This window comes from Aotus nancymaae, unplaced genomic scaffold (genome assembly GCF_030222135.1).
Source record: "Aotus nancymaae isolate 86718 unplaced genomic scaffold, 86718_ANA_hifiasm-v0.15.2.pri h1tg000012l, whole genome shotgun sequence".
Lineage (NCBI taxonomy): Eukaryota > Metazoa > Chordata > Mammalia > Primates > Aotidae > Aotus > Aotus nancymaae.
The window spans coordinates 43,380,236-43,399,949 of NW_026988423.1; the positions used below are offsets into that span (position 1 = coordinate 43,380,236).

General features: G+C 44.3%; 1 long non-coding RNA gene across 1 annotated transcript in view; it reads left to right on the forward strand.

Moving 5' to 3' along the window:
* LOC135274632 (uncharacterized) overlaps positions 1-19,714 on the forward strand; it is a 55,041-nt gene that overhangs the window by 9,062 nt on the left and 26,265 nt on the right. Inside the window, exon 2 of the long non-coding RNA XR_010342428.1 lies at positions 18,886-18,988. This is a non-coding gene — a long non-coding RNA (uncharacterized LOC135274632). The remainder of the gene's footprint in view (positions 1-18,885; positions 18,989-19,714) is intronic.

Here is a 19,714-nt window from a genome sequence, read left to right on the forward strand (position 1 = left end):
AATATTATTAGTCCATAGGGGAGATTCAAATCAAAACACGAGATACCATCTCACACCCTCCTCACTCCCACTACTGGCAAAAAGATAACAAATGTGGTCAAAGATTGTGCAAAAATTTGGAATCCTCATACATCAAAATATAAAATGACAGAGCACTTTGTAAAACAATCTGGCAGTCCTTCAAAAGGGCAACCACATGGCCGGGCACGGTGGCTCACACCTGTAATCCCAGCACTTTGAGAGGCCCAGGCAGGTGAATCACGAGGTCAGGAGTTTGAGACCAGCCTGGCCAGCATGGTGAAACCCATTTCTACTAAAAATACAAACATTAGACAGGCGTGGTGGCGGATGCCTGTAATCCCAGCTACTTGGGAGGCTGAGGCAGGAGAACTGCCTAAGTCCTACAGCAACATTCCAGTTTTTTATTGAGATAGAATTCACATACCATAAAATTCACCACTTTGAAGTAGTTTTTGGTACATTCATGAAGTTGTGCAGCTGTCACCACTGTGTAATTCTGGAACATTTTCATCAGCCAAGAAAAAGCCCACTCCCTCCTCCACTATCCCCTAGCAAGCATGAATCTACTTTCTGGATTTGCCTACTCTGGACATGTTATGGGAATGGCATAGTGTAATATGTGTGATCTTTTCTGACTGGCTGTTTTTAAGTTTTATTCATGTCGTGGCATATATATATATATAATTTTGTTTTGTCAAAGCACCTCACTTGGACATCTGATAGTGCTTGACAGCTCTTGTCGGATGGCTTTGTAGAAGATAACCTATATATGGTGGTCCATTTTCAATTCTAAGTGCCTTAATATAGCTTTAAACAAAGAAATAGGCAGAATGTACTGAGCCGCCCCCTCCCTCAACTTCCTGCTTTCCCTTTGATCTGGTGACCAGCCACCTATCCGTTGGGGCCCCCTTAACTAACCCCTCTCACCCAACCAAAGAATTTAGTTGAGGCTAGCTTGCAACCTAGGTGGTCACACCTTCCTTAACAGCCAAGTGCAGCCTCTGGGGCCAGAAGTCAAATGTTTTGGTTTTGTTTTGTTGTTTTTAGACAGAGTCTCGCTCTGCTGCCCAGGCTGGAGTGCAGTGGTGCAACCTCGGCTCACTGCAACCTCTGCCTCCCAGGTTCAAGCGATTTTCCTTCCTCAGCCTCCGGAGTACTTGGGATTACAGGCACCCACCACCATTCCCAGCTGATTTTTTGTATTTTATAAAGACGGGGTTTCATTATGTTGGCCAGGCTGGTCTCAAAATATGACCTCGTGATCCACCTGCCTCAGCCTCCCAAAGTGCTGGGATTATAGGCCTGCCACCGTGCTCAGCCAAGTCAAATGTTTAAAGAGTCCTGAAATAGTTGCAATGCATTGTGAGTTTAAATAAAATGCTGCAGGAAAACGCTGAAGAACATACTTGAAGCCTTAATCCAACTACCGATAGGCAACGCCTGGGAAGATTGTAATCCCGTAGTGCTCAGCCTAAGAGGAGCTGGGGGAGGGACCTGTACACTTGGGGATAAATTGTTTGTTGAAAGTGTGCTGGGTGTGCCTGCATGCCAGACGCTCCATCTTGCAAGTCTGTCATTAAAAGCCTCACTTTCAGCCAGGCACAGTGGCTGGGGCTCAGGTATGGTGGCAGGTGCCTGTAATCCCAGCTACTCAGGAGGCTGAGACGGAGAATCGCTTGAACCTGGGAGGTGGAGGTTGCAGTGAGCCAAGATTGTGCCACTGCACACTCCAGCCTGGGCGAGAGACAGAGCTAGACTCCATCTCAAAAAAAAAAGAGAAAAAGAAAAAGAAGTCTCACTTCCACTGTTCTCTGGGTCTCTGAGTACATCCTTTGGGTTTGAATGGGTGAGTTTGTTTCTCACACCTCCAGCCAAAACTGAAACAGAAAGCCCCATTTAATGCCCTGCGATGCATTTTTCTAAGTTTCTTTTTTGTTTATTTTAGAGATGAGGTCTTGCTGTGGCCCAGGTTGGAGTGCAGTGGTGCAATCACAACTCACTGCAACCTTGACCTCCCAGACTCGAACGATCCTCCTGCCTCAGCCCACTGAGTTTCTGGGACTACAGGCGCACACCACCATGACTGGCTATTTTTTTAATTTTATTTTCTTAGAGACAGGAATCTCATTATGTTTTCCAGCTAGTCTCCAACTCCTGGACTCAAGCGATCCTCCCACCTCAGGCCCCACAGAGTGCTGGGATTACAGGTCTGAGCTGCCGCACCAGGCCTAGGTATGTTGCTTGAAATTCATCTTCTAGGCCGGTCACGGTGGTTCATCCCTGTAATCCCAGCATTTTGGGAAGGCGAGACAGGTGGATCACCCAAGGTCAGGAGTTCACGACCAGCCTGGCCAACATGGTGAAACCCCGTCTCTACTAAAAATACAAAAAATTAGCTGGGAGTGGTGGTAGGCACCTATAATCCCAGCTACTCAGGAGACTGGGGCAGGAAAATCTATTGAACCCAGGAGGCCGAGGGTGCAGTGAGCCAAGATCACACCATTGCACTCCAGCCTGGGTAATAGAGAGAGACTGTCTCAAAAAAAAAAAAAAAAAAAGTGAATAAAATGATTAATACCATTTTACAGATGAAGCTTCCTATTGAAGCTGCTGTCTAACTCTAGAGACTGTGATTTTTTTATTTTATTATTTTTGAGATGAAGTCTCTCTGTTGTCCAGGCTGGAGTGCAGTGGCATGATTATAGCTTAGTGACGCCTCAACCTCCTGGGCTCAGGAAATCCTCCCACCTCAGTCTTGTGTAGCTGGGACCGCAGGCACATGCCATCATGCTTGGCTAATATTTTAAAGTTTTTGTAGGGGGAGGAGTCTCACTCTGTCACCTAGGCTGGAGTGTAGTGGCATGATCATAGCTTCCTGCTGCCTCAACCTCCTGGGCTCAGGAGATCCTCCCACCTCATCCTCTCAAAGTGCTGGAATTACAGGCGTGGCCACTGCACCCAGCGGAGCCTGTCATCTTAACCATTATTTCATGAGCAGCCGTAGGTTAATAAAAATCCATAAGGCAATGTTTCTTGACACTTGTGACCAGCCCCCAATAAAAATCTTGCATGCTGACTCCCTAATGAGCTTCCCTGATGGGAAACGTTTCTCATGTGCGGTCAGAACTCCTTGCTGGAGGGATGAGCAGCATCCTGTGTGACTTCACTGGGGTAGGACTTGTGGAAGCATGCACGCGGTTTCCTCCAGACCTCCTTACATGTGCCTGTTCCCTCTGCTGCTGCTTTTTTGTTTGAGACGGAGTCTTGCTCTGTCACCCAGGTTGAAGTACGGTGGCGTGATCTTGGTTCAAGCAGTCTCGGCTCACTGCAACCTCTGCCTCCGAGGCTCAAGCGATTCTCCTGCCTCAGCCTCCCAAGTAGCAGGATTACAGGTGTGCACTATGATGTCCTGCTAATTTTTGAATTTTTAGTAAAGACGGGGTTTCACCATGTTGGCCAGGCTGGTCTCAAACTCCTGACCTCAAGTGATCTGCCTGCCCTGGCCTTCCAAAGTGCTGGGATTACAGGCATGACCCACCGTGCCCTGCCAATTTTTTTTTAAAGTTTTATTTTTAATTTTTATGGGTACATAGTAGGTGTATATATGTATGGAGTACATGAGATACTTTGATTCAGACATGGAATGTGTAATAATCCCATCATGGAAAATGGGGTATCCATCCCTCAAGCATTTATCCTTTGCGTTACAAACAATCCAATTATACTCTTTTAGTTATCTTAAAATGTACGATTAAATTATTATTGATTATAGTCACCCTCTTGTGCTTTCAAATACTCAGCCTTATTCATTTTATCTAATTATATTTTTGTACCCATTCCCCCCACTTTCTTCCACTCCCTCCTCCCCTTCCCAGCCTCTGGTGACCATCCTTGTACTCTCCATGAGTTCAATTGTTTTAATTTTTAGCTTCCACAAATAAGGGAGGATGAGCAATGACTGTCTTTCTGTGCCTGGCTTATTTCACTTAACATAATTTCCTCTGGTTTAATCCGTGTTGTTGCAAATGACAGGATCTCATTTCTTTTTAGGGCTGAACAGTACTTTACTGAGTGTATGTACCACATTTTCTGTCTTCATTCATCTGTTGATGGATGATTGTGTTGCTTTCAAATTTCCTAATTTATTGTAATCTTCTGTGAAAAGGGGATGCAGGCCAGGCACAGTGGCTCATGCCTGTAATCCCAGCACTTCTGGAGCCCGAGGTGGGTGGATCACCTTAGGTGGGGAGTTCGAGACCAACCTGGCCAACATGGTGAAACCTCGTTTCTACTAAAATTACAAAAAATTAGCTGGACATGGTGGTGGGCACCTGTAATCCCAGATACTCAGGAGGCTGAGGCTAGAGAATTACTTGAACCCGGGAGGCGGAGGTTGCCGTGAGCTGAGATTGCACCATTGCACTCCAGCCTGGGCAACAAGAACAAAACTCTGTCACAAAAAAAAAAAAATTCATCTTCCATATGTCCTGGGCAATATAATCACACTCCTTTCCTAAGTTCAGGGAGATGGGAAGAAGGGACCATCATGGCTTCCTGGGCTTGTAGAGCAGGTGGTGAAGGGAGAGAGGAGAGTAGGACTTAGAAACCTGAAGCTGGTGGCTCTGGGGACAGTTGTCATGGGGGTGGGGGCGAAGCTAGGGCATCAGCAAGAAGTGAACGAGGAATCGGGCAGAAGTGCTCAGTGCCAGGCTGTCAGACAGGGTGACCCGCTTGTCGCTGTTCCGTGGCTTTCCCAGGGCAGACTCTCAGGAGGTTAGAGCTGGGCCAGGCACAGAAACTGAAACCAGACTGAGATGAGATCCAGAACCCAGGATCTGGGCATCACAGCTGGAGAAGAAACAGAAGGATCCATGCCCACCCTGTCACCTTGAATAACCCATGCATTTCTGCACCATTCACCCCCATATTGCAAGTTAGCCTGCTCAGCCCGAGACCACCCCTAACGAGAGACCACGGAGGTGCCCCGTGCTGGTCGCTAGGATCACTCCACGGCCTGGAATGCTTCCCCTGAGTGCAAACGGATTAGCCACTTGGAGTTTCTGTGGATGGCAATAGGAAATGAACTTACGAGGGTTTCAGGCACGTTTCGGAATGACTCTCCTCTGAGAAAAATGTGCGTGCCAACCATGCAAGCTTAGAGGAAGCAGAGGAATTAGAGCAGCAACTGTCCACATTAGGAAGGAGGAACGGAGAATCCCAGCACTTTGGGAGGCCGAGGGGTGCGGATCACGAGGTCAAGAGTTCAAGACCATTCTGGCCAACGTGATGAAACCCCATCTCTACTAAAAATACAAAAATTAGCCAGGGGTGGTGACGGGTGCCTGTAATGCCAGCTATATGGAGAGGCTGAGGCAGGAGAATTGCTTGAACCCGGGAAGCAAAGGTTGCAGTGAGCCGAGATCGCGCCGCTGCACCCCAGCCTGGGGACAGAGCAAGACTCTATCTCAAAATTAATTAATTAATTAATAATTAATAATGGAAGAAGGAAAAGAGGGAGAAAGAGGAGGGAATGGGGAGAGAAAAGAAGGAAGGCCATTTATTGAGCTGGACGGAATGGGGCGTTTATGGCAAGTCGGTCTGATTTCTGGAGAGCTAGCCCAGATGCATCGTCGCCCTCGGAGCTCTGCCACTTGCTTCCGGAGGGATTCGCCTGAACAGAGGCAGCGGTTTTGCCCAGGGATTTCCCAAAACCACGTTCCCATCCAAACAGCCTGCTGGAGCGCACGTGGCTGGTCCTGCTAAAACTCTGTTCTCATGGCGCCCTCTGGTGTCCAGAGCGTGCAACAGCAGGAAGCCCTGACGGTTCTGCAAAGGAGCTTGCGTGCTGCAGGGAACCTGCAGTCAAGACCATCACCCAAGCTTTGGGCGGTGCCTCGGCCTCACTAACCCTTACATATGCTCTCAGATCCCGACTACGATGAGATGAGGCTGTAGGGCTGAGGTTCTAGTTGTGCACATGGGCCCAGAGATGCTTTGTCCAGGGGTACATGCCCAGCGTCAGGTCAGGGAAGATTTCTATTAGATCATCATCCTTCAAATTATGATAATAGAAAGAAAAATCTGGCTGGGTGTGATGGCTCATGTTTGAAATCCCAGCGCTTTGGGAGGCCGAGGCAGGAGGATTGCTTAAGGCTGGAGGATTGCTTGAGGCCAGGAGTTTGAGACCAGCCTGGGCAATATAGCGAGACTCTGTCTCTGCAAAAAAATAAAAACATTATCGAGCATGGTGGCACGTGCCTATAGTTTCACCTATTTGGGAGGCTGAAGCCAAATAGGATCTCCTCAGCCCAGGAATTCAAGGCTGCAGTGAGCTATGCCACTGTACTCACTCCAGTCTGGGCAACAGAACAAGACCTTGTCTCTTTAAAACACATAGAGACGCATGCGCGCGCGCGCGCGCACGCACACACACACACACACACACACACACACACACAGGGTAAATGGTGCAGACACTTTGTGTACAGGAACCCTAATACAGCTTTCCTATTTGCATTGGACAGCGAGGAATGCCAGGCTCGGCAAACAAGTACGGAGCTGGAATTTGAGGCCGTTTTCTCTCACATCCCTCAGGCACATCATGCTAACTCCTAGTGAAATGTTTGTTAAAGAGCTGGTGCAGGCTTCTGATATCAGTATTAAAAGATTCCCTTGGCTGGGCACGGTGGCTCATGCCTCTAATCCCAGCACTTTGGGAGGCTGAGACGGGCAGATCACCTAAGGTCAGGAGGTCGAGACCAGCCTGGCCAACAGGGTGAAACCCCGTCTCTACTAAAAAAACATATATATATACAAAAATTAGCTGGCTGTGGTGGTGGGCACCTGTAATCCCTGCTACTCAGGAGGCTGAGGCAGGGAATTGCTTGAACCCAGGAGGTATGGAGGTTGCAGTGAGCCAAGATCGCACCACTGCCCTCCAGCCTGGAAAAAGAAGAGATTCCCCTAAAAACTGAAAACAAGTATTCAAAGAAATGTTTGTACACAAATGTTCACAGCCGTGTTTTCCACGACAGCCAAAAGGTGGAAGCAACCCACGTGTCTGCCCAGAATCTGATGAATGGGTAAGCAAAATGTGTTTTACACACACAGTGGGTATTACTCAAGCCATAAAAAGGAATGGAGTGTTGATATGTGCTACAATGTGGATGAGCCTTGAAAACAGGCCAAGTGACACAATTCACAACAGCAGACACAGCATCAACCTAAGTGCCCATTGGGGTAGACTGGATGAAGAAGATGGGATACATACACCATGATTTCATTCTTTTTACACAGTATTGCATGGTGTGTGTGCATATATGTGTAAATATATATACAGATATACATATATACAGGTGTGTATATAAATACAGATATACACACATGTATATATATGTATATATACATATGTATATGTGTGTGCATATGTACATATGCATATGTGTGTATATGTATGCAGATATATGAATATACATGTGTACACACATACACATGTGTATATATACATACACAAATACACGTGCATATGTACATATCTGTAGACGTGCACATATGCACACGTGTGTATCTATCCATATATACATATACATGCATGTACACACATGTATGTGTGTACATATACATATATGCATGCAGATATTCACATATACACACGTGTGCATATCTGTATATTTACACATATATGCACACACACACCATGCAATACTGTGTAAAAAGAATGAAATCATGGTGTATGTATCCCATCTTCTTCATCCAGTCTACCCCTGATGGGCACTTAGGTTGATGCTGTGTCTGCTGTTGTGAATTGTGTCACTTGGCCTGTTTTCAAGGCTCATCCACATTGTAGCACATATCAACACTCCATTCCTTTTTATGGCTTGAGTAATACCCACTGTGTGTGTAAAACACATTTTGCTTACCCATTCATCAGTTTCTGGGCAGACACGTGGGTTGCTTCCACCTTTTGGCTGTTGTGGAAAACACGGCTGTGAACATTTGTGTACAAACATTTCTTTGAATACCTGTTTTCAGTTCTTTTAGGGGCATCTCTTCTTTTTCCAGGCTGGAGTGCAGTGGTGCGATCTCAATTCACTGCAACTTCCGCCTTCTGGGTTCAAGTAATATACACATATATACATATGTGTGTCTATCTGTATGTATACATACATATACACACACATACATACACATATGCAGATATGTATCTATACATACGCATATTTATATATATATGCATATATATATATCACTATGAATGTGGTATATATATTCCTGGAACACAATGGAATAGTATGCAGTCATAAAAAAGAATGAAATCATGTTCTTTGCAGCAACATGGATACAGCTGGAGGCCATTATCCCAAGTGAATTAACACAGGAGCAGAAAACCTGATACCACATGTTCTTACTTAAAGTGGGATGTAAACATTGGGTTCACATGGACATAAAGTTGGCAACAGTAGACACTGGAGATTACTAGACAGTGGAAGGAAGATGGGGCAAGCATTGAAAAACTACCTGTTGGGCATCACGCTCACTGCCTGAGAGGTGGGATCGTTCCTACCCCAACCTCAGCATCATGCATCAACCCTGGCAGCAAATCTGCACATGTACCGCTGAATCTAGAAGAAGTTGAAATTATTTTAGAAAAAAACATGCTAAGTGAAATAAGCCAGACGAGAAGGTCGCATATTATCTGTGAAATATATAATATTTATATGAAATATCCAGAACTGGCAAACCGATATAGATTCAAAGCAGATTAGTGGTTGCTGGGGGCTGGAGAGAGAGGAGGTTGGCAGTGACTGCTTAATGGGGACAGGGTCTCCTTTTAGGGTGATGGGATATTTTGGAATCAATAGAGGTGGCGGGCTGCACAAAGTTGTGAATGTACTGACTGCCACTGAGCTGTACGCTTTTAATTGGTTCATTTATGTTATGTAAATTTCATTTTAAATATTCTTACTGAGACTGGGTGCAGAGGCTCACGCCTGCAATCCCAGCACTTTGAGAGGCTGAGGCAAGAGAATCGCTTGAGCCCAGGAGTTCGAGACCAGCCTGACAACAATGTTGAATCCCGTCTCTACAAAAAATACAAAAATTAGCCAGACATGGTGGTGGGCGCCTGTAATCCCAGCAACTTTGGAGGCTGATGCAGGAGAATCACTTGAACCCGGGAGGCACAGGTTGCGGTGAGCTGAGATTGTGCCACTATGCTCCAGCCTGGGCAACAGATTGAGACCCATCTAAATAAAAAAATATGTATATATATGTATGTATATAATTGAGGAGGAAAGAAGGAGTTTCACGTATCAGACAAAAGTTTTCAAGAGTTTCAAAGTCTTCCTCACGATGATGAATGTGATTATTTTTTCTGAGCACCTGTTATGCGCCAGGCACTGTTGTAAGTGTTGAGGCCACAGCAGTGGGAGGGGAGAGGCCGAACTTCTGTCCGTGTCGAGCTTAGATTTAGAGAGGAAAATCAGTCGAGAAGATGTTGTTAGACGAAATATGTAGTCTATTCAGTGGAACTGTGATAAGGGAAAGGTGTTTGGGGAAGGGCAGGCATTTACTTAGGGTGGCGTATTAGTGCATTTTGCATTGCTATAGAGGAGTACCTGAGCCTGGGTAACTTAGAAAGAAAAGGGTTCTTTGGCTCACGGCTCTGCAGACCGTACTGACAGGGTGCCAGCACGTGCTCAGCTTCTGGGGAGGAAGTTTTTACTCAGGGTGAAAGGCGAAGCGGGAGCAGGTGTGTCACATGACAAGAGAGAAGAGGGGGTTCTAGACTTTTCTTTTCTTTTCTTTTTCTTTTTCTTTTTTTCTTTTTTTTTTTTTTTGAGACAGTGTCTTGTGTGCCACACAGGCTGGACTGCAGTGGTGCGATCTCGGCTCACTGCAACCTCCGGGTTCAAGCGATTCTCCTGCCTCAGCCTCCAGAGTAGCTGGGATTACAGGCATGCACCACCACACCCAGCTAATTTTTTTATTTTTAGTAGAGACGGGGTTTCACCGTGTTGCCCAGGCTAGTCTCGAACTCCTGACATCAGGAGTTCGCCCACCTCAGCCTCCTAAAGTGCTGGGATTACAGGCATGGACCGCCGTGCCCAACCACTATCTTTGAAATTTCTGTATATAATACTATGGAACTTTCTATGTCTGGTCTCTTTCACTAAACATGATTTTCCTAGGATTAATCGATGCGGCTGCACACAGTCAGGTTCAGTCATTTTTGTCGCTGCATAATATTCTATCATTTGTTCATCATCACCCAAAACTCTACTGTGGATGGATTCATGGGTTGTTTGCAGTTTGGGGCTATTACCCATGCTGCTGCTCTGCCCATTGTGGGCCAAGCGGCCTCCATGCTGACCCCCAGGATTTGAACGTAGGAGTAGAGCTGCTGGCTGATAGGGAAAGCAGATCTTTATCCCAGCTAAAGCCGAACTGATTCCCAATCCCACAGTGATCGAATCAACCAGTTCTTTGGGTTTTTTTTTGTTTTTTTTTGTTTTTTTTAATGGAATCTCTCTCTATCACCCAGGCTGGAGTGCAGTGGAGTGATCTCGGCTCACCGCAACCCCTGCCTCCCAGGTTCAAGCGATTCTCCTGCCTCAGCCTCCCGAGTAGCTGGGATTACAGGCCCCTGCCACTATGCCCGGCTAATTTTTGTATTTTTAGTAGAGACGGGGTTTCATCGTGTTAGCTAGGCTGGTCTCGAATGCCTGACCTCAAGTGATCTACCTGCCTCGGCTTCCCAAAGTGCTGGGATCACAGGCGTGAGCCACCACGCCTGGCCCAATTTCTTGTTACCGTCAGATGTTTTAATTTGTCCGTTGGGTGGGTGTGCATTTTTCTGTTGACTAATGAAGCTTGTGCTGTTTCATGTCTTTGGAAATACACAGTGCTTTCCTATTTATTACAGTCACCATGCCGTGCAAATAGATCACTAAAGCGTACTCCTGTCTAACTGACATTTCGTACCCTTTGATCAACATCTGCCTTTTCCCCATCTGATATTGTTTGAATGTTTGTCCCACCCAAATCTCATGTTGAAATGTGGTCCCCATGTTGGAGGTGGGGCTGGTGGGAGGTGTTTGGGTCATGGGACAGCTCCCTCATGCGTGGCTTGGTCCCATCCTCGTGGTAATGAGTGAGTTCTCGTTCTGTTAGCTCACGCAGAGCTAGTTGTTGAGAAGAGCTTAGCATCTCCTCTCCTCTGTCATGCTCCCTATCTTGCAGTGTGGGGCCAGCTTCACTTTGCCTTCCGCCATGAGTGGAAGCTTCCTGAGGGCTCACCAGAAGCAGATGTTCGCTCCAAGCTTCCTGTACAGCCTGCAGGAAACCATGAGCCAAATAAACCTCTTTTCTTTATAATTGACCCGTCCTCGGGTAGTCCTTTACAGCAAACCAAAACGCACTAAGACGCCACCCACCCCCATTCCCAGTCTCTGATAACCACCATTTTACTCTCTGCTCCTATGAATTTGACTTCTTTAGAGTCCGCATGTATGTGAGCTCACGCAGTATTTGTCTTTCTGTGCCTGGCTTATTGCATTTAGCAAGTTTTTCAGGTTTATCCATGTTGTCACAAATGACAGCATTTCCTTCTTTTTAAAGGCTGAATGGTATTACATTGTGTATATATACCACATTTTCTTTTTTTAAGAAAAAAATATTTCCATAGGTTCTTGGGAAGCAGGTGGCGTTTGGTTACGTGAGTAAGTTGTTAGTGGTGATTTGTGAGATTTCGGTGCACCCATCACTGAGCAGTATACACTGCACCCAGTGTGTAGTCTTTCATCCCTGACCCCCTCCCACTCTTCCCCCGAGTCCCCAGAGTCCACTGTGTCATTCTTATGCCTTTGCATCCTCATAGCTTAGCTCTCACTTATGAGTGAGAACATACGATGCTTGGTTTTCCATTCCTGAGTTACTTCACTTAGAATAATAGTCTCCAGTCCCATCCAGGTTGCTGTGAGTGCCATTCATTCATTCCTTTTTATGGCTGAGTAGTATTCCATCGTATACATGTACCACAGTGTCTTCATCCACCCGTTGATTGATGAGCCTTTGGGCTGGTTCCACATTTTTGCAGTTGCAAATTGTGCTGCTATAAACATGCATGTGCAAGTATCTTTTTCGTATAATGACTTCTTTTCCTCTGGGTGGGTGCCCAGTAGTGGGATTGTTGGATCAAACGGTAATTCTATTTTAGTTCTTTGAGGATTCTCCACACTGTTTCCCATAGTGGTTATGCTAGTCTACATTCCCACCAGCAGAGCTGAACTGTTCCCTTCTCACCGCATCCACACCGACATCTATTATTTTTTTAAGTTTTGATAATGGCCATTCTTGCAGGACTATACTGCATTTTCTTTTGTGTTCTTGTCTTTTGAGATGGAGTGTCACTCAATCACCCAGGCTGGAGTTCAGTGCACGATCTCAGCTCACTGCAACCTCCCCCTCTCCTGGGTTCAAGGGATTCTCCTGCCTCAGCCTCCCAAGGAGCTGGGATTACAGGCACCCACCAGCACACCTGGCTAATTTTTTGTATTTTTAGTAGACACAGAACTTCACCATGTTGACCAGGCTGATCTTGAGCTCCTGACCTCAAGTGATCTGCCTGCCTGAGCCTTCCAAAGTGCCTGCATTGTAAGACAATGTCTATTTGGGTCCTTTACCCATCTTTTAATTGAGTTCTTTGTTTTTTTGCTATTGAGTTATTTGAGCCCCTTATGTATTTTGGGTGTTAATTTTTTATCAAATGTGTAGTTTGCAAATATTTTCTCCCAGCCTGTGGTTGTTTTTTCACTCTATTATTTGTTTTGTGGGTTTGTTGTTGCTTTGTTTGGTTTTTGTTTTTTTTTTTTTGCTGTGCGGATGCTTTTTCGTTTAATGCAATCCCTTTTGTTTATTTTTGCTTTGTTACTTGTGTCTTTGGTGCCATTTCCAAGAAATCTTTGCCCCAATCAATGTCTTGGAGTCTTCCCCCCTCCCTTTTTTTTCCCTAGGAGTTTTATAGTTTCAGGTTTTACATTTAAATTGCTGAGTCATTTGGAGGTGATTTTTGCCCTACTTCATATTTAATGGATCTTTCTGTCTCTCTCTGGAAGGTGATTGTTCAAGTTTTTGCCCATTTTGCTCTTCAGCTTTTAACTGGTAAAACCTTTTATGCATTCCAGATGTCTCTCCTTCGTTGGTTATACGGAGCAGAGATCTTCGTGCCTTGTCTTTTAATGAACAGGAGTTAATTTTTAATATTTCTGCTAAAATTCACCTTTTTTAGTAAGCAAGTCTGTGCGTTTTGACTAAAATTCACCTTTTTTAGTAAGCAAGTCTGTGCGTTTTGACAAATATACCTAACGGCATAACCACCACCACAATCAAAATACGGGATTGCCGCGCACTCCAAAGTTCCCTCGTCACTCGTTTATAGCCGGCACTCCTGACCCGCAGCCCCGAGCAACCGCTGGTTTGTTTCTGTCGAGGAAATTTCTGCCCCGTCCAGGATTCCACATAAACGGACACATACCACGTGAAGCCTTTTGAGTTGGGCTTCCTTCGCTTAGCATCATGCATTTGAGATTTCTCAACGCTGCACGTGTCAATCATCCAGTCTTCGTTGCTGAGTATAGTCCGTTCTGTGACACGCACCACCAATTGTCCACTCGCCTGTTGATGGGCATTTGGGTTGTTTTCCAGGTTTTGTGTTGATTTTGGATAAATCCTCTATAAGCACTTGTTTAATGGCTTTTGTGCAACCTTAAATTTTCCTTTAAGGAGTGGAATGGCTGGATTATATGGTGAGTGCGTGTTCAACTTTGCTGGACTGCAGTGGCACAATCTTAGCTCACTGCAACCTCCATCTCCTGGATTTGAGCAACTCTCCTGCCTCAGCCTCCCGAGTAGCTGGGACTAAAGCCACGTGCCAGCAGGCCCAGCTAATTTTTGCAGTTTTAGTAGAGATGAAGTTTTCACCATGTTGGCCAGAATTGTCTCGATCTCGATCTCATGATCCACCCACCTCAGCCTCCCAAAGTGCTGGGATTACAGGCGTAAGCTACTGCACCTGGCCCATGTCTAACTTTCTAAGAAATGGCCAAACTGTTTCCAGAGTGGCTGAACCCACAGCAGTGTAAGAGAGAGCCAGTTGCTCCACACCCCCGCCGGCACTTGGCATATACAGTGACTGTCATTTTCATTTACATTTTCCTAATGCCCAGTGTCTTTCTTTGCTAGACATATATATGATTTGAAATGGCTGTTTAAATATTTGGTCCACTTTTTAGTTGAATTTGTTTTCTTGTTTTTGAATTTTGAGACTTGTTTGTATGTTCTGATGCACCCTCCATTGGTTATACGTTTTCCAAAAATTTTCTCCTGTATATGGCTTGTTGTTTTAGACTCGTAGTGGTATCTTTCAAAAAGCAGAAGTTTGGTTTTCTTAATAAAGTATTATTTACTAATTGATTGCTTATGGATTGTGCTTTTAGTGTTGAATCTAAGAAGTACTATCTTTGTTGAATTGCCTTTGGACCTTTGTCAAAAATCAACTGACCATCTAAGAGTCTATTTTTGGAGTCTGTTCTGTCCCATTGGTCCATGTGTCTATCTTTTCGCCATCATACAGTCTTGATTCCCGTAGCTTTAGAGTAACTCCTGGGATCAGGAGCGTGAATCATCCCAGTTGTTTTAGTTTTTCAATTTGTTTGACTGTTCTGGGTCCTTTGTCTTTCCCTATAAATTGTAGAATTTGTTTCTCAATTTCTGCAAAAAATATCTTCTGGAATTTTGATTGGAATTACATTGAATCTGTAGATCTGTTTGGGGGGAACTGATGTCTTCTGTTGACTCTTCAAGTCCATGAACACAGGATATCTCTCCAGTTAGGTCTTTCTGATTTCTTTCACCGGCATTTTGTAGTTTTAAGCATACAAAGTTTGCACTTTTTTTTTCTCTTTTGATGCTACTGCAAAAGGTACTTTTATTTTCCAGATATATTGAGATATACTTGACAAATAAAACTGTATGTAGTATGTGCAGTGGCTCACACCTGTAATCTCAGCACTTTGGGAGGCCAAGGCGGGTGGATCACCAGGTCAAGAGATCGAGACCATCCTGGCAAACATGGTGAAACCCTGTCTCTACTAAAAATACAAAAATTAGCTGGGTGTGGTTGCACGTGTCTGTAGTCCCAGCTACTCAGGAGACTGAGGCAGGAGAATCATGAAACCAGGAGGCGGAGGTTGCAGTGAGCCGAGATCACACCACTCACTCCAGCCTGGCAACAGAGCAAGACTCCGTCTCAAAAACAAAACAAACAAAACTGTATATAGTCAAGGTGTACAATTTGAAATATGTATATATTGCAAAATGAATACCACAATCAAATTAATACATCCATCCCCATCTATAGTAGCCATTAATGTAGGGGAGAGGGTAAGAACACTTAAAATCTGCTATCCTATCAAATTTTAAAAAGCACAATTGGCCGGGCGCGGTGGCTCATGCCTGTAATCCCAGCACTTTGGGAGGCCGAGGCGGGTGGATCACGAGGTCAAGAGATCGAGACCATCCTGGTCAACATGGTGAAACCCTGTCTCTACTAAAAATACAAAAATTAGCTGGGCATGGTGGCGCACGCCTGTAGTCCCAGCTACTCGGGAGGCTGAGGCAGGAGAATCGCTTGAACCCGGGAGGTGGAGGTTGCGGTGAGCCGAGATCCTGCCATTGCACGCCAGCCTGGGTAACAAGAGCGAAACTCCGTCTCAAAAAAAAAAAAAGCACAATTAATTATAGTCATTATGTTGTATAGTAAACTCCCATAACTTATTTATCTTATAACTGAAAGCTTGTACCTTTTGATCAATATCTCCCCATTTCCCCACCCCCAGACCCTAGGAACACCATTCCACTCTCTGCTTCTATGCATTCCACTTTTTTAGATTCTACATATAAGTGAGATCATGCAGTATGGATCAAGCCATACTGTGTCTGGCTTAATTTCTCTAGGTTTATCCCTGTTGCACATGCCAGGATTTCCTTTTTTAAGGCTGAACACTGTTCCATTGTGTATATAAGCCACATTTTCTTTATCTGTTCATCTACTGACAGACACTTAGATTGTTTTCATATCTTGGCAATTGTGAAGAATGCAGTAATGAGCATAGTTTAAATACATCTTCTAGATACTGACCTCTTTCCTTTGGATACATATCTGGAAGTAGGCTTGCTGGATCATATGGTAGTTCTACATTTATTTTTTGGAGGAACTTCCATACTGTTTTCCATGATGGCTGCACTAATTTACATTCCTACAAACAAGTACACGAGGGTATCCTTTTCTCCACACCTCTCACCCCAAGAGATGCTTGTTACCTGTTGTCTTTTTGGTAATAGCCATCTTCTTTCTTTCTTTTTTTTTTTTTGACAGAGTTTTGCTCTTGTTGCCCAGGCTGGAGTGCAGCGGCACGATCTTGGCTCACTACAACCTCTGCCTCCTGGCTTCAAGTGAGTCTTCTGCCTCAGTCCCTGAAGTAGCTGGGATTACAGGCACCTACCACCATGCCCAGCTAAATTTTTGTATTTTTGGTAGAGACGGGGTTTCATCATACTGGCCAGGCTGGTCTCAAACTCCTGATCTCAGGTGATCCACCTGCCTCAGCCTCCCAAAGTGCTGGGATTACAGACGTGAGCCACCATGTGCAGCCAATAATAGCCGTGCTAATAGGTGCCAGGTGTTATCTCACTGTGGTTTTGATTTGCATTTCTCTGATGATTAATGGTGTTGAGCACCTTCTCATACATCTGCTGGATATTTCGATGCCTCCTTTGGAAAAATGTTTACTCAGACCTTTTGCCCATTTTTGGATCAGATTATTCAGTTTTTTGCCATTGAGTTGTATGAGTTCCTTATATTAATATGTCTTGGATATTAATCCCTTGTCAGCTGTGTGGTTTGCAAACCTGCCTCCTATTCCATAGACTGCCTTTTCACTTGGTGGACTGCTTCCTTTGCTGGGCAGAAGCTTTTTAGTTTCATGCAGTCACATTTGTCTATTTTTACTTTTGCTGTCTATGCTTTTGGTATCAAATCCAAAGCAGTCCTTGCCAGGCTAATGTCAAGAAGCTTTTTTCCCTTTATTTTCTTCTAGGAGTTTTACAGTTTCAAGTCTTACATTTAAGCCTTTAATCAATTTAGAGTTAATTTTTGTCTGTGGTGTAAGACAATGATCCAATTTCATCCTTTTGCATCTGAATATCGAGTTTTTCCAATACCATTTATAAAAGAGACTATCCTTTCCCCTTTGGATAGTTTGGTACCCTTCCCAAAGCTTAGATGGCTACATACCTGTGGATTTATCTCTTCGCAATTTTGCGTGCGTGCTCTCTCTCTCCTTTTGAGACAGGGTCTCCATCTGTCACCCAGGCTGGAGTGCAGTGGTGCCACAATCTCAGCTCATTGTAACCTCCACCTCCTGGGTTTAAGTGATCCCCCAACCTCAGCTTCACGAGTAGCTGGGACTATAGGCATACACCACTATATCCAGCTAATTTTTGAATTTTCTTTGTAGAGATGGGGTTTTGCCATGTTACTTAGGCTGATCTCAAACTCCGCACTCAAATGATCCACCCTCCTCTCAGCCTCCCAAAGTGCTGGGATTATAAGCATGAGCCACCATGTCCAGCCATCTCTCATGTTCCATTGTTATTTATTTTTTATTATTATATTTTTTTTAGACGGAGTTTCGCTCTTGTTACCCAGGCTGGAGTGCAATGGCGGGATCTCGGCTCACCGCAACCTCCGCCTCCTGGGTTCAGGCAATTCTCCTGCCTCAGCCTCCTGAGTAGCTGGGATTACAGGCACGCGCCACCGTGCCCAGCTAATTTTTTGTATTTTTAGTAAAGACGGGGTTTCACCATGTTGACCAGGATGGTCTCGATCTCTTGACCTCGTGATCCACCCGCCTCAGCCTCCCAAAGTGCTGGGATTACAGGCGTGAGCCACCGCGCCCGGCCTCATGTTCCATTGTTCTAAGTGTGTATTTTTATGCAAATACCATACTGTTTTGATTCCTAAAGGTTTATAATAGTTTGAAATCAGAGCATGTAATATCTTTAACTTTGTCTTCTTTCTCAAGCTTGCTTTGACTACTTGGGGTCTACTATGGTTCCATATATTTTCGAGAATTGTTATTTCTATCTTCATTTTTAAAATGCCATTAGAATTTTAATAAGGATCGCATTGAAACTGTATGTTCCTTTGGGTAGTATGAACATTTTGACAGTATTAGTTTTTTATTTGTTTTGTTATTTGAGACAGAGTCTTGCTCTGCCATCCAGGCTAGAGTGCAGTGGCACAAACTTGGCTCACTGCAACCTCTGCCTCCCAGGTTCAAGTGATTTTCCCATCTCAGTGTCCCAAGTAACTGGGACTACGGTTACATGCCAGCATGCCCAGCTATTTTTCATATTTTAAGTAGAGATGGGGTTTCACCATGTTGGCAGGCTGGTCTCAAACTCCTGACCTCAGGTGATCTGCCCGCCTTGGCCTCCCAAAGTGCTGGGATTACAGGTGTGAGCAACTACCCCCAGCCTTGATGGTATTAGCTCTTCCAATCCACACACACAAGATATCTTTTCACTTATTTGCATATTTCATTTCTTTCATCAGTGTTTTATAGTTTTCAGTGTATAGATTTTTTTACCCTCTTGGTGAAATTTATTTCTAGGTGTTTTATTCTTTTTCATGCTATTTTAAGTGCGATTGTTTTCTTAATTTTTTTTTTTTGGACAGTTCATTGTTAGTGTAGAGAAACCCTACTGATTTTATTTTCTTTAATCTTTAATTTTTATTTTTAGGGGGACAAGTGCCTGCAGCTTTCTTACGTGCATTATTGTGTAGTGATGACGTCTAGGCTTTCAGTGCACCCGTCACCCAAATCGTGAGCATTGCACCCAACAGGTAAGTTTTCAACCCTCACTCCTCTCCCATTTCCCATTCTTTGGAGTCTCTAGCGTCAGTTCTTCCCTCTGCATGTCCATAGGCACCCATTGTTTAGCTCCCACTGATAAGTGAGAGCACGGAGTATTTGATTTTCTGTTTGAGTTATTTCAGTTGGGACGATGTTGATGCAAAAGACGTGATTTCATTCTTTTTGATGGCTGAGTATTTTGTTTTTCAAAAGAAGACATGCAGCTGGCTAACAAACGTGAAAAAATGTTCAACATCATAATCATCAGAGAAACACATATGTGGTCTTTATCCAGCCCTGTGTTGATGAACGCTTAGGTTGATTCCAGGACTTTGCTCTTAGGAATACTGCCGTGATAACCATAAAGCGCATGTACCTATATACATACAACAAGGAGTACTGCTTGGTGTATGGTATGGTCTACAGGTGCAAGAGCGAAGAGGATTGGCATTCATTCTTCTGTAAATATTTGGTAGAACTCTCTAGTGATGCTATCTTGTCCTGAGAAGTTTTTGATGATGGTTTCAATCTCTTCATTCATTGTTGTATTGGTTCACATTTTCTATTTCTTCACAATTTAATATTGGTAAGTTGTGTGTTTCTGGGAATCTATTTCTTCTAGGTTATCCAATACTTTCTTTGGAAATAAATTTACAATGAAAAAATACACACACACACATACACACACATATAAAATATATATATCCAAATATATA